General features: G+C 42.9%; 1 pseudogene; it reads right to left on the bottom strand.

The window, feature by feature from the left end:
- Positions 1 to 9,820: 9,820 nt before the first annotated feature.
- On the bottom strand, positions 9,821 to 10,244 carry LOC103694462 (inactive serine/threonine-protein kinase VRK3 pseudogene; annotated as a pseudogene).
- Between the last annotated feature and the right edge of the window lie 4,374 nt (positions 10,245 to 14,618).

Genomic DNA, 14,618 nt, shown 5'->3' with positions numbered 1-14,618 from the left:
AAGGCGGGAGCTGATGTGGAGGTCACGGAGGGGTACTGCTTACTGACTTGCTCAGCCTGCTTTCTTATAGAACCCAGGACCACCAGTTCAGGGATGGTTCCACCCGCAATGGGTAGGATCCTCGTGAATCAATCACCAACTAAGAAAATGCCCACAGCTTGTCTACAGTTGGGTGATAGGGATGCATTTTCTCAACTCAGGCTCCTTCCGCTCTAATGACTCTAGCTCCGGTACAGAAAGCCCATTACTTATTTTAGTATTTCTATGTTTTTATGTGCAGGCAAACCTGATGAATTTGACCTCTCAGTATTAAATCAGATTCATTTCTAATTTGTGAGGGTATCAATATCCTGAAAACGAGGCTAGGGCCAGATGCAACATACTCAGCCTTCTTTATTATTTATGTTACTTTTATTTTCTTTCTTTTTTCAAAAAAATATTTATTTATTATATATGAGTACACCGAAGCTGTCTTTAGAGACACTGGAAGAGGACACCAGATCTCATTATAGATGGTTGTGAGACACCATGTGGTTGCTGGGATTTGAACTCAGGACCTTTAGGAAGAACAGTCAGTGCTCTTAACCACTGAGCCATCTCTCCAACCCACTTTTATTTTCTATATCTGCCTATATGGTTGCATTTGAATGTAACAGTTTTAAGGCATAGATCCTTAAATTATGCTCCCATGAATGAGTTTGGTTTAGGGCTTGGCTCCTAGTGTGTGGGGTTTTACTTGTATCATTTCATACAGCATGATAGAAGCAACACGATCTGACATCAGACCAGGTCAGGGAGGGACACATGGCTTCATTGACACATTCTCAACTGGAGTCCTGAGCTGCGGTGTAAGAAGTTTCCCAGCAGCCACTATGATATAGAAAGACAGCTTCCCATGAAGAGACCAGTAGGGATTTGATTGCTAGTCCTCGCTGCACCCGGTTTTCAAGGCATCCCAGTCCAGGCATACATGCGACACTGAAAAGGACTCCAGCCCTGAGTAATTTGAGTTCTTCCAGCTGTTTGAGGGTTTTAATTAGGTGTCAGACTTTGTGGGACCAAAATGACTTTGTGGACATAAGAACATGGTGGTATTGTGTGTTCGTTCTCCTCCTAGAGTTCACAATCAATACATTACAGCACAGGAAATCTTGAACGGCCAAAGAAATGCTCATTTAGTAAGAGGTGATACGCCACCCCGACCCACATTCATTTTGCTCCTCTCTCCTTGCTCGTAAGCTTGTGACTTTGGAGTTCCTTACAGGAGCATGGGAGGAGCTATTTACAGGTGCACAAGCTTCTCAGCAGTAGGTGCCCTATAGAAGAACATGTCTCTCTGCACCTAGAATGAATTGCTTACAGATTACCAGGAAGGGCTGGTGGTCTCATGAGCCCCTCTCTTGTAAATGACACAATGTTGATGGACTCTTATTTCCTATCGATTTTCTGTAAGAAGTCACAGCTGGTGAGAGTTCAAAAGGTGATAACTGTTTCAAGCCCAGAAGACAGAGGTCTCCCTACAGCTCCTCAGGCCTACCATTTCTTCTTGCCTTCTTTCTGCCTGCTCTTCTGAGATGTTCCCTAAAGTGGCCACACAGACATATTCAATGATCACTTATTCTCATCACTTTACCTATTACATATTCCTTAGACAAATGACTCCTACTGATAAAGGGAAAAAGAAAAGATGATGATGATGATGATGATGATGATTATTATTATATCAAAGTTGAGAGCAGAGAAAATTTGTAGGCACAGAACAATTTGACAGGCACACTGTGTCCCTTTAACAACACAGCAGCAGCAGTCGCTTTTCCTTCGCAAGCTGTGATCTTTCCAGTCCCGTGTTTTCTACAAGGTTTCCAGTATGAGATGTGATTTCCTCCTGTGGAACAAACCTCACATCTAATGAGAAAGACATTAGTTACCCTGTAACTGCTGGACCAGTGGACACAGCTGATCTATCACAGCTCCAGTCTGGTTTTACACAAGAAGAAATAACAGGCCCGCCAAGGCGACATGGTGAGGTCCTGTTTCAAAAATAATAAAATATACAAAGCTATATAATCTTCCTATCTATGCAACACAATTTGTGAATATACAAACAGAACCTAATTGTTTATCATTGTGCAAAATTAATATTCACTCACTCACTCATTCATTCATTCATTCATTCATTCATTCAAGTATTTATGTATTTATGTATATGTGTTTGCATAAGTAACTAGGAAATTGAATACTAGTTACAAGGGCTTTTATCTAGGTAAAAACTCTGATTGTCAGATGTAGGGAGCCATATTAGATTTGGGCCTAGCCGCTTTTTGACTGCATGGCTCAAAGTGGCTAGGTGACTCTGGGCTGTTTGGCCACAGATATTCACCCCTAAGATGACTGCCATAAGTCTTAAGATTGTTGGACAGAGGGCTCTCCCATGAATTTACGGCACAGGAAGATAACATTCAAGGGATGCCTCAGCTCGAGCAGATACCAGTTATCTCCTCAGTAAACACCCGGTGTCTCCACCACCTGACCTCATCTCATCGCCTGACCTCTTTGCCTCCAGCTATCACTCCCTATACCCTCATCTCCCCTCCTCTGTGTTTCACAAGGGACACTCCCCCTACCTGAAAGCCTTAAAAGCTGTAATGTTCACCCCAATAAACGAGACCTTGACAATAGAATCTTGCTTGGTCTCCTTCTTCTCTTCACCCTCATTTGGCCCACAGGTAGAAAGCCTCTTCGGGACCCTGAATAATTGGGTCCCCACAAGCGGGGACAGTCAGAGATGCAGAGATGCTCAGCAGTTAAGAACACTGGCTGTTCTTCCAGTGGGGCAGAGCGCAGTTCCTAGCATCTGCATGGAATGGCTCACAGTTGTCTGTAACTCCAGTTCCAGGGGATCTATCATCCTTTTCTGGCTGAGGTGGACACTAAGCATTCATGTGGTACAGACACACACATACATTCAGGGGGGGGACACTCATACACACACATACATGCAGGGGGAACAATCATACACACAAAATAATCTTTAAAAATTAAAAAAAACCCTCCATTTCTCTTGCCTATATTTAAGTTGTTAGTTTTTTTGTTGTTGTTGTTGCTGTTGTAGTTGTTGTTATTGTTGTTGTTGTAGTTGTTGTTTTTGTTGTTGTTTTCAAGTGCTTTGTTGGCAGTTGATGTTGTTAGTGATAGGATCTATTGTAACCAAAGTACGCACACATACACACGTGCACACACACGACACACAAACACACACACACACATACACACACACACGAACCACACAAATAAATTTAAATCTAAGTCACACATTTGAGAGAAAACGTGCAGAACTCGTTTTTCCAGCCTGACTTATTCATTTAACCAAATGACTTCCAGTTGCACTCATTTCCCTGAAAATGTCCTAATTTCATTTTTCTTCAGAGCGGCACTTTTGTATCTCCATGCGCCATTTTTTTTTCTGTCTCTTCATTTTCTTGTGGACATCTAGGCTGGCTCCATTCCATGGTTACTGTGAACCAGGCAGCAGTCAATATGAATGTGTCTCCGTGGTGTGCTGATTTAGAGTGTTTTAATTATAAACCGAAGAGGTACAGGTAGGCCCCAAGGTAGCACTCCTTTAAGTGTTTCTTAGGGAACCTTTACCCTGATTGCTAGTGTAGCTACATCCTTAGCAGAAGTGAAGGAGCACCTCCCTTCTCCCACATCCTCACCCGTATGCTTTCTTGAAGATAGCTGTTCTGACTGGGGTGAGATGGAATCTCAGAGCAGCTTTAATCTGATGACTGAGAGTGTTGAATTCTTTTTCAATTAGTCTTGGTCCTTTGCGTCTCTTCTTTTTATTTATTTTGGGACAGGGCTGGCCTGGCACTCACAAAGAAATGTCTGCCTCTGTCCCTATCTCGAGTGCTGGAATTAAAGGTGGAGATCATCATATCCAGCCCAGTTATATTTATTTTGAGAACTTTCTGTTTAGCTCATTAGTACTGACTACATGAATTGGTTTTTGATTGTTATGGCTGGTCTGGAACTGACTAGGTAGACCAGGATGACCTTAAAAAGATCCACCAGCGGGGTTGGGGATTTAGCTCAGTGGTAGAGCGCTTGCCTAGGAAGCGCAAGGCCCTGGGTTCGGTCCCCAGCTCCAAAAAAAAAAAGATCCACCAGCCTTCGCCTCCTGAATGCTGGGATTAAAGGGGTAGCTTCAGTCAGTCACCCATTGCCTGAAACTTCAGCTCATCAGCTTCCCCCATTACTTTACTGAGACTAGTTAAAATGACCACTTAAACCTATAATTTCTAGTTCCAATATCTGGGTCATCCCAAGATGCTGTTAGTTGGAGTTTTCTTTGGTTCTTTTTTTTGGAGCTGGGGACCGAACCCAGGGCCTTGCGCTTGCTAGGCAAGCGCTCTACCACTGAGCTAAATCCCCAACCCCTAGTTGGTGTTTTCTGTTGGCCCTTTGTTCCATTCTTTTAGCCTCTCCTAAAGCAGCAGTTCTCAATCTGTGGGTCACATGGGGGTTGCATATCAGACATCTTGAATATCAAATATTTACATTGCAATTCCTAACAGTAGCAAATGTACAGTTATGAAGCAGCAAAGAAATAACTTTAGGGTTGAAGATCGCCACAGCATGAGGAACGGTATTAGAAGGTCACAGCCCTGGGAAGCTTGACAAGCATTGGCCTAAGGCAATGTTGGATCATATTCTTAAAACGCTCTTCTGAGCATGTGGATTCTGCGATTTCTTTCTATAATGTGCATTGTTCAGCATGCTATTATTTTCCTGTTATTTGTATAGGATAGGATTATGTTACAGTTGAACGGAGACAATTGTGTCCATCCCGGGGGATATCTAGAAGTCTGGCGTTGTGTCTTGGTAATAAGGGCAGTGAACTCATCCTTTGTGATGTAGTGCTAAGTTCAATTCTGCCCTGAAGGCAACTAAGGATGGTTTATATGTTGATAAACGACTCCTGACACGACCAGTTAAACATTCTGACTTGACTCTTACACCCAGAAGGACATCAAAAGACTCCCTAGAAGCTTCTTCCCACTTCTCCTGAAACCAAGGCGTATCACACAAGTTTTGGGAATATAGTCTGAGATAAAAACCTATTGGCTGTAAATATGTCAAATCCAAGAACCTATGCCTGGAAGTTTTGTAGCCCCAGATGTTAGCTAGCTACCTTCTTTTCTGCTATACCACCTTGTTTGTCTTTAGGATGAATTTTACATAAATTGCCTTATGAGCTTTATAAGTCTTTTCAACAAACATAACACTTGAAAATCAAACGGTGGACTCAGATCTACAGTTCAGTGCTAGTTTCTGTCTTAGTTGGTTTTCTGTTGCTGTGATAAAATACCACAACCATCACAATTTATCAAAGAAAATGTTTAATTGGACTTATGGTTCCTAAGGGTTAGAGTTCATGAGTGTAGTGTAGGGGCAATTGAGAGCTCCCACCCTGACCCACAACCACAGGCAGAGAAACACTGGAAACTGTGGGAGTCTTTTGAAACCTCAAAGTGTGTGTCCAGTGACACACCACCTCCTCCAATAAGGCCATACTCCCCAATTCTCTTCAAACAGTTCCATCAACTGGGGACCAAATATTCAAACAAGGGGCTGGGGATTTAGCTCAGTGGTAGAGCGCTTGCCTAGGAAGCGCAAGGCCCTGGGTTCGGTCCCCAGCTCCGAAAAAAAGAACCAAAAAAAAAAAAAATCCAAATATTCAAACAAATGAGCCACGAGGGGCACTTTCATTCAGATGGCCACAGCTTTCTGTCACTATTTCATAGATCTGTTCCACATAAGGGAGTCAGGACAGGGCTGGAAAGAACTTTCGTATTCCCATTTTAAAGTGTGGAGCAAAGACTGAAAGGCCATCCAGAGCCTGCCCCACCTGGGGATCCATCCCATATGGAGCCACCAAACCCAGACACTACTGTGGATGCCAAGAAGTGCATGCTGACAGGAGCCTGATATAGCTGTCTCCTGGGAGGCTCAGCCAGAGCCCCACAAATACAGAGGCAGATGCTCTCAGTCAACCGATGGACTGAGAACAGGGTCCAATGGAGGAGTTAGATAAAGGACTGAAGAAGTTGAAGGGGTTTGCAACCCCATAGGAAGAACAACAATATCAAACCAACCAGACCCCCCCAGAGCTCCCAGGGACTAAACCACCACCCCAAGAGAACACAGGGATGGATCTATGGCTCCATGCGCCTGTGTAGCAGAGGATGACCCCCCTCCCCCCAAACAATAGGAGAAGAGGCCCTTAGTCCTGTCAAGGCTCAGTGTCCCAGTGTAGGGGAATGTCAGGGCCGGGAGGTGGGAGGGAGTGGGAAAGCATGGAGTTGAGGTGGGGTGAGAGATAGTGGGTTTCTTGGGGGAAACCAGGAAATAGGATAACATTTAAAATGTAAATAAAAAGTGCAATTAAATAAAAAAGCAACCTGTCCCCGAGGAACTGACTTAATTCTCAATCTGGCCAAAAGTCAACACTAAGAGATAGGAGGGGTGGGGGTGGGGGAGGTGGGGATAATCCTGCTGCTGATTGGTTCAGAGTGGGTAAACTGTGAAACCTCTCTCACAATGCTAATAAACCTTTTTGTGGTTTTTGGTAAATAAAGAGCAGGAGGCTGGAACTGGGGGAGGGGCGGGGCAGGGAGAGCCAACTTTGTAGAACTAAGGTGGTAGGGGAGTTGGGTTGAGCCTAGATGGCTAACAGGCTTATACTATACAGAAGTTTCCACTATACCCCAAGTGGAACCCTCAAAATCCCCCAAAACATCTTCAGCTAAAGGTCAACTTGTTTGTTTGTTTTTGACATTCTTTCTCTATAATCTTGGGATTCCCATGCCATAAATTGTTTGCCTTGTTTCAAGGTATGTTAGGGGAGCCATCTGATCATAACTCCACAAATACTTTTCCCTTGCAAAACCCCACTTTTGTAGTGACTTGCTTGCTTGCAATAAAAAGGCCCTCCTGCTCTTAAAAATAAGTTTTTTTTAAAAATTTTGTTTTAATGTGTGTGTGTGTGTGTGTGTGTGTGTGTGTGTGTGTGTGTGCGTGCCTGTGTGTTTATAGATGCCTGTGGAGGGCAGAAAGGGACATTGGATCCACTGAAGCTGAATTCTAGGTAGTTGTGAACTGTCTACTGTAGGCATTGGGGAGTGAACCCGTATCTATTACAAGAGCAGCACACACTATTAATCACTGACCTCTATTTGTAGCCCTAGTATCTTACTTATAACTCTTCTCAACTTCAAAGTTGCTAGTCCTTTTCAATGGCTCTACATTCCTGATCCTTTGGGCTATCTTTCAGGTTCCCCCAGCCTTCGATATCATCCGTATTTGACCTTATGCTAATAGTAGCAAACAAGGGGTTTATCTTTGTTTTTGCTTTTGTTTGTGTTTTGAGATGGGGCCTCAATAGGTAGCCTTGGTTGATGTGGACCTTATTATTTAGGCTAAGCTGGAGACCCGCCTCCCTTTGTCTCCTGAGTGCTGGAATAAAGGCTGCTGCAAACAATGAAAACTCGAGTTATCCAGACTGCCCGGCAGCTAAGAGCCTTTGCTGCTCTAACTTAAGGACTGGAGTTTAGATCCTAGCATCCACATCGAGAAGCTTACAGATGCCAGTGCCCAGAGATCCTATGCCCTCTTTTGGTCGTAATGGGTACAAGGGTACACAGGTACTTACATTAACACACAACAACAAAAAATATGAATAATGGCAATAATTAAAACTTTAAAGGTGGGGCACCTAGAGAGATGTTGCATCAGTTAAGAGCATAGGGTGCTTGTGCAGAGGACCCAGGTTTGATTCTTAGCACCCACAGGGTGGCTCACATCCATCTGAAACTCTAGTTTCAAGGGATTCAACTGCATCTTCTGGCCTCCACACATGTGCTGCCTGTATATACATGCTGGCAACCATGTATAGACAGAAAGTAAAAATAAATGACTCTTAAAGAACAATAAATATTCTAAAAAGGTAACATTTCATAGACCATCACTCTTCCAGCAAGGATACTTTGCTAAGGCTGATCGGAAACATTTTTTTTTTACAAAGAATAGTAAATAATTAAGCTATATAATAATCAGCTATCTATTAATTGCAGTTTAGTGATCTACTGCCGTACCTGACTGACTTCAGATAATGTCAACCAAGAGAAGGCTGTACACAGTGCATGGAATTTCAATCTTCATGTTTGTTAATATGTTATACAATCCCGATAACAATCCAATAGTAAGTGTTGTGCACCTGATCGATGTAGTTGACAGAAAATAACAGATACTCTGCAAAGGTGAGTCATAAAACCGAAAGCCCAAACACGAACCACTTGATTTCTAAGTCTGGCCTCTTTTGTACGCTCATACGACACAATATAGCTGTATAGTTTATAATTTTAAGTGTGTGTGTGTATGTGTTTGTGTGTGTGTGTGCATGTGTGTGTGTGCGTGTGTAAAACCAGAAAGTGTGGCAAATGCCTGTGATCCCAGTGTAGAGATATGGAAGAGGTAGGTTGTTGTTGTAAAAATATAGAAATAAAAAGGCAAAGCTGTCTTTTACCTCGCTAGGTCCGCACCGCGGTGCCCCAAGATATCTGCTAGATATCTTGGTAGAAACACATCCCCACTCCTTGGCAACCCAGTGTCTCTTGCTGCCACACACTTTCCTATACTCAAACCCTCACATAAAAGAACACTCAACACAATAATCTTTGACCCAATTGGTAAGATATAATTGCCCACTTACACATAAAAAGCCTGGTACCATCCATCCCTTAGGAACATTGATAACAACCTGTAAATACACAGAGCAGAATCTTAACATCACCTGCCATGGCTTCTCCCCCCTCTCTCTCTCCTCTGACTCCTCCTCTCTGTTCCAGTCTCCTCCTCTTCCTTCAAACTTCTCTCTCACCCATCCTTCCTTCTCCTCCAATGACAGGCCTCCTTCTATCCTGTACGTGCCCCTCACCTCTACTTTACAAATTCAATGGGGAAGTTCTGGTGAAGTCACCTGAGTTCTGAGTAAGTGACTAGGCAGCTGTCCTTGGGGCAGTGGAATGAGCATCAAAATACAGATAACTTCAGGGCAAACCACAAAGGTAGGTCCCTGGGGCTTGGTGGCCACCCAGCCTTGCTTCTTCAGGCAAACTCTAGGCCTAAGAGAAAACCTATCTCATAAAACAGTGGTGTTATGCTAAAGAATGATCCTAAAAGTTGTCCCCTGGCCTAAGCAGGAATGCATATTAATGAATCATATTAACACATATACACATGTGTTTATACACACACTCATATCCCTACCACAAGATATATATTTTTATGCTTGTGCCTGTTTTTAGCATATTTTTAAAGAATGATGTACTAGACAGAAGGAAAAACATTACAAAGGAAACTACATTGCCAAATGCCATCTCTCTCTCTCCCCCTCCCTCCTTCCTTCCTTTCTTCTCTCTCTCTCTCTCTCTCTCTCTCTCTCTCTCTCTCTCTCTCTCTCTCTCTCTCTCTCTCTCTCTCCATTAAGAACAGTTTATTACGGCATAACAGGAACGCCCATGGCAGGAAGGTCACGGGGAGTGGCTGCTGCTACTGCCAGAATCCACTTTCTCCATCCGCAGCTGCAGGGGCTGAGGGATAGGAAGGAGTTTCACATTATGGGGCCTGACTCAGGTTCCCCTACACTAGTGCTGATTCGTATGTTCTAAGGGAGTGGCGAGAATGCACATTCAAGGGATTCTCTTAGGAACTCTGAGTGTTCTATTTCAAGCTGCAAGTCGGAAGCTCTGGATTCCTCCTAAGACACTATCTGGAGGTCCAGCGGGGTCATAGGGTGACACCCGCATATCCTGCAGCAAAGCTTCTAGATTGTTTCTCAGTATGGCGTAGGGCGGCTTCTCCTTGTAATAAGAGGGTCATCACCACCTTCATACTCCCGCAGAGTCTCTGAGGCTCTGTTCCAGCGGCCACACAGTCCCACAAGGGGCTCGGGGCTGTCCGGCTACTTCTGCCTCATTAATTCTTTAGTGTTGGGAAGACAGTTTGTCCATAAAGCCACTGGAGCATACAGTGACCCTTGCAAGGTCTGGAGATCTCTGTAGAGGGAGGGCCTGAACCCCTGTGCACACTCACACTGATGAACTCCAGGTCCCCCTCCTTCGGCTGTCTTCTTTGTAGGCCACGTGTTTGCCACCTGGGCGATATCCGTAGGTGAAGCCCATGTAGGGTCCCCAGTGTCCAATGCTTCCCATTCTAGTCTGTCAGCTCTGTCCCTGTGGGCAGAGCCTGGTGTGCGGTGGTCACCCAGTTCTACTTCAGTGTCTGAGGGCTCAGCCTAGTGGAAAGTGGGCTGCCTTTGGGGGTCAGGGGTCTGCTCCAGGGGTCTGTGGTTCTGTCAGGAGAACTCGAGATGTCGTCAGACCCAGAACTGTCAGTCAGGGTGGGTGGAGAGTGGAAGAGAAGTGACAGTGTGTGACTATTTCACTTTTTTCACGGAGCTTTCAGAACTGGAGTTCAGGTCTCTACTGGAGCCTCGAACGGATGACACAAGAGGTATAGTGCCAGTCAGGGTGCCTCCTTCTTCCTCTACAGGCAAGGTCTTGCCACATTAAGGGCAAAACTTGAATGATACTTTGGCACTTTTGCCACAGACTGGACAGAAGGAGATCAGGTTCTGGTCCTTGGATTACTGGGTTGGACACTCCCAACAGCCCTTTCAGTTGCCCAGCGGAAACTTCCGGGGAGCGAGGACGAAGGAGGCGCTGTGCGAGCATCCCCTGCCGGCCCTGACCCAAATGTCAATTCTATAAATGTTTTTTCTGTATACTGGTATTGAATTATCCGGAAGTAAGTGTCTTTTAGTGAGAAATAGAAAGTTTGCTTTAAACCATAGTTATTTAATTGTCTCATATTAAAATATACTTATTTTACAATATATTTATGATATGCATATTATAACATACATTTATATTATAATAGAAAAATATTAAGAAAATCTTTAAATTTGAAATTTATTCTTGAGAATTTCATATACATATAATGTGAAATATGATTATACTTGTCTCGCATGCCCCCATCTCTACATCATGCCCTTCTCCACACTCATACCTTAAAAAAATATAATCCAGTAAGTTCCGTCAATTCTGCCCACATGTGCTCTGGTATGGGGTCATCTGCAGAAGCCTGGGACTCCTACTGGTGCCCAGATCATCAATGAAGAATGATTCTTCCTCCTCTATCAATTATCAACTGCCAATGGGTATAGTTATGGAGTAGGGAGTGGGGACTAGAGATCATCTATGCCATCTAAAGCAGAATTTGGGATGGCTCAATCTTTTGTAGGCTTGGAATAGAAAGCCACAACTGCCGTGAGGTCATGACTTAGCCAAATCAGATCGAGAAAACATCTTACAACATCCCTCCCCTTCCTTCTGCTCTCACACTATTTCCTTTTCCGTGATTTCCCTATGCCTTGGTGCTGGTGACGAGGGGGTTAATATAAATGGGCTGCTTAGGACTGGTCACTAAATCTCTTTGTTTCAACACATTGAGCTGTTATGTGGGTCCCCATTGACAACTGTCCACTGCAAAACCAAACAAAAGCAACAAAGCAAATCTTCTCTGACAGAGGCTGAGAGCAGGCCCATGGGTATAAACACATATATGTAAGAAGCCACAAGGCAATTTAACAACATGGTCATTTAGCACAATGATACCTACAGGTTCTACCATAAGGCCTATGATCTCCTTACCAATGGCCTTTTTGAACAGGATTACAGTACCAGTGTGAAAATTGCTCCAGAGGATTAAGTCTCCAATCAAGTCAGAGGTTAGCTAGTTACCCTTTAATTGTCATGCCAATATTATACCAATAGGTATAATTTAACTGGAAGGTCAGTAAGGCAGCCCACAGGGACCAGCACTTGTCAAGACCATTGACATGCAACCAACATACTATGGCCCTTAAACTGAAAATATCCAGCCTCTGGCCCCCTGCAAAACAAGTTTGCTGATTCCGACCCCTTACAGGTCCTTGGGATTCTCTTAATTTTCTCTCTCTTTTTTTCTATTTTCAGCCTTTTCATTTGACTAACAAAGTATTGAATGCTCAGATTCCTAATGGAGGACATAAATTAATTATACATCTGTTGATGCAAAACATCTTTTACTTCAAAGAGAGTAAAGCCATATTTGAGTGAGCATGGCCCAGGGTCACAGACTTGGTGCTACCCCAAAAGGCAATTCCACTGTGGAAAAGGGTACATGATGTTATTTATTTGGTGCAAAACAAAGGAAGTCAGAAACCAGGGTATGTACTTAACTTAATATATTGGTGGAAATCACAGGGAGGGCACATGTAGCAAGGCGGTGAAAATTGTTTTTGTATACTCTCTGATGATAGCCTTAACTTTGCTATTGGTAGAAGTTAGTGGTCTGCTTAGAATGACTATATTTTAAAGGTTTTGATAGTCAAAAGGGTGTCACAATGACTAGCTTTCAAAGGGACTAAAATAGTATCAGGTAATTTGGCTGTTTTATTCATCCATAATTACAATATTCAGTCATTTAGCATTGAAGACTCTTTAAAACTGGCACAGCTCTTTCCCCATCAAATTTTAGGAACTACAAAGATATTTTACATATTTATCATTTTACATTAAATCGTCTTTCTTGCCCTCCGTTGTAGCCTCTCATCCCCTAACCCTCCACTCTCTCCTGTTTCTCTCATTTATCAAAGGTTTGTGCCTCTGGGTGGATTTTGGTTCAAACTCTAAATCATTCCCTACATGGTAAATTAGGTTCATAAGCTAGGAAAAGATTTTCTTTAAGTTCACAAACACAAAATCAAATCACAATGCAACCAATTTCCTAAGGGTACATTTTGACTCAATATAGTACTTGATTCGGTAAGCTATCATTTGGAAAACGAATGCCGTCATATAGAATTTTCTTTCTAACATAGTGGCTGTTCTCTAGGTACCCAACTTTGATATTTACTGAAAAGTTCAGACCTGCGTTCAGATGGTTGTGTTTATCATGCTGGTTTGTAAGCCTTGATTTTGACAATAAAATAGGAGTTTCACGAATTTAACAGTTACAAAATTAGAAAGAAAAAAAATCTTCCACAGTAGATGTGGCTCGAAATAGCCTTACAGGAATTTGCTCTCGTAAGTGGATGAAGTTTGCTGGGTGTGAATTCTTGTTCAGAACACTGTTAACATTTATTCCCTTTAGAAAGCAAACTGGAGTAAAGGCTGTCACAGCAGCATCCACGATTTCACTTGCATGTATTTCTTCTTCTTCTTCTTCTTCTTCTTCTTCTTCTTCTTCTTCTTCTTCTTCTTCTTCTTCTTCTTCTTCTTCTTCTTCCTCCTCTTCCTCTTCCTCTTCCTCTTCCTCTTCCTCTTCCTCCTCCTCCTCCTCCTCCTCCTCCTCCTCCTCCTCCTCCTCCCCCTGCTCCTCCTCTTCTTCTTCTTCCTTAACTCGAAGTGGGAAGATCCACTTTTAATCTGGCTCTTTGAGTCAGGAAGACTCACCTTCTGCTGGTAGCCCATATAAGGACATGGAAGAAAGAAGCTTTTGCTCTTTGCCTGCTTGCCCTCGCTCTGCTTGCAAGTCTATTTCTTTACTAGCATTAAGGCCCCAAGGACTGAGCAACTTCTGGATTCTGGGACTTTCTATTCACAGCCAGCTACTGTTAGATTAGCTAGACTGAAGCCTGCAAGTTTTTCCAAGAAAGGGTTTATTAGAACATATATATTATATATATTCTTCATAAATGTGTTTTACATATCACATATATATTCTACATATATATTATTTATAGAGTACTTATTCTATTTAAACTATATATTTATATATTATATATTTAAATATATTTATATATATTCTATAAATTCCTCTCGGGAACCCTGACTGATACAAATAGTATGGCCAAATTTGCAAAATATATTATTTAATTGGTGAGTTTATTTCAGTCATTAGCATTACATTTTATTGAGCTAGAACTCATTCTCCCCACTGGTCTCTGACTTACCACACAGGTGAGGCTGGCCTGAACTATTCCTCTTGCCTTCACAGGCTCAGTTCTGGGATTTAAGGCCTGCACCGCTGCCGTGGGCGAGTTTATTTTAAATACAAATGACTGGAATCATTGAATATGTATAGTAAGTCAGAGGTTTCAGATAGAGGTTTGTAATTTATACATATATGCACAGGTCGCAGTGCATACATGGAGGCCAAACATGAATCTATGGGGCAACTTAGTGGAGTCTGTTCTCTCCTACACGTACAGGAGTTGCAGTAATTTAATTTCGGTCCTCGGGCTGACACAGAAACTGCCCTTTACAAGTTGAGTCACCCTGCCTGCCTGAGGGCATCCATATTTTCAAAGAGAACTGTGGGTGATCATCAAGCTTGCCAAGTGCCTTTCGCGATTCCGTATGCTGGGGTCTTTGAGTTTGAGGAAGGCTTTACCTTTCTGTTGGACACTAGGGTACTGGAAGCTCTTGTTCACACGAAGCCTTAACTTGGTCAGTAGATCCAAGCTCCGGTAATTGGAGGGATGAAATTTTCTAACTGCAGGAGATGAGTTT

This window comes from Rattus norvegicus, chromosome 20 (genome assembly GCF_036323735.1).
Source record: "Rattus norvegicus strain BN/NHsdMcwi chromosome 20, GRCr8, whole genome shotgun sequence".
Classification (NCBI taxonomy): Eukaryota; Metazoa; Chordata; class Mammalia; order Rodentia; family Muridae; genus Rattus; species Rattus norvegicus.
The sequence above is the reverse complement of the archived record's forward strand: the minus strand, read 5'-3'. Positions and strand labels throughout refer to the sequence as shown.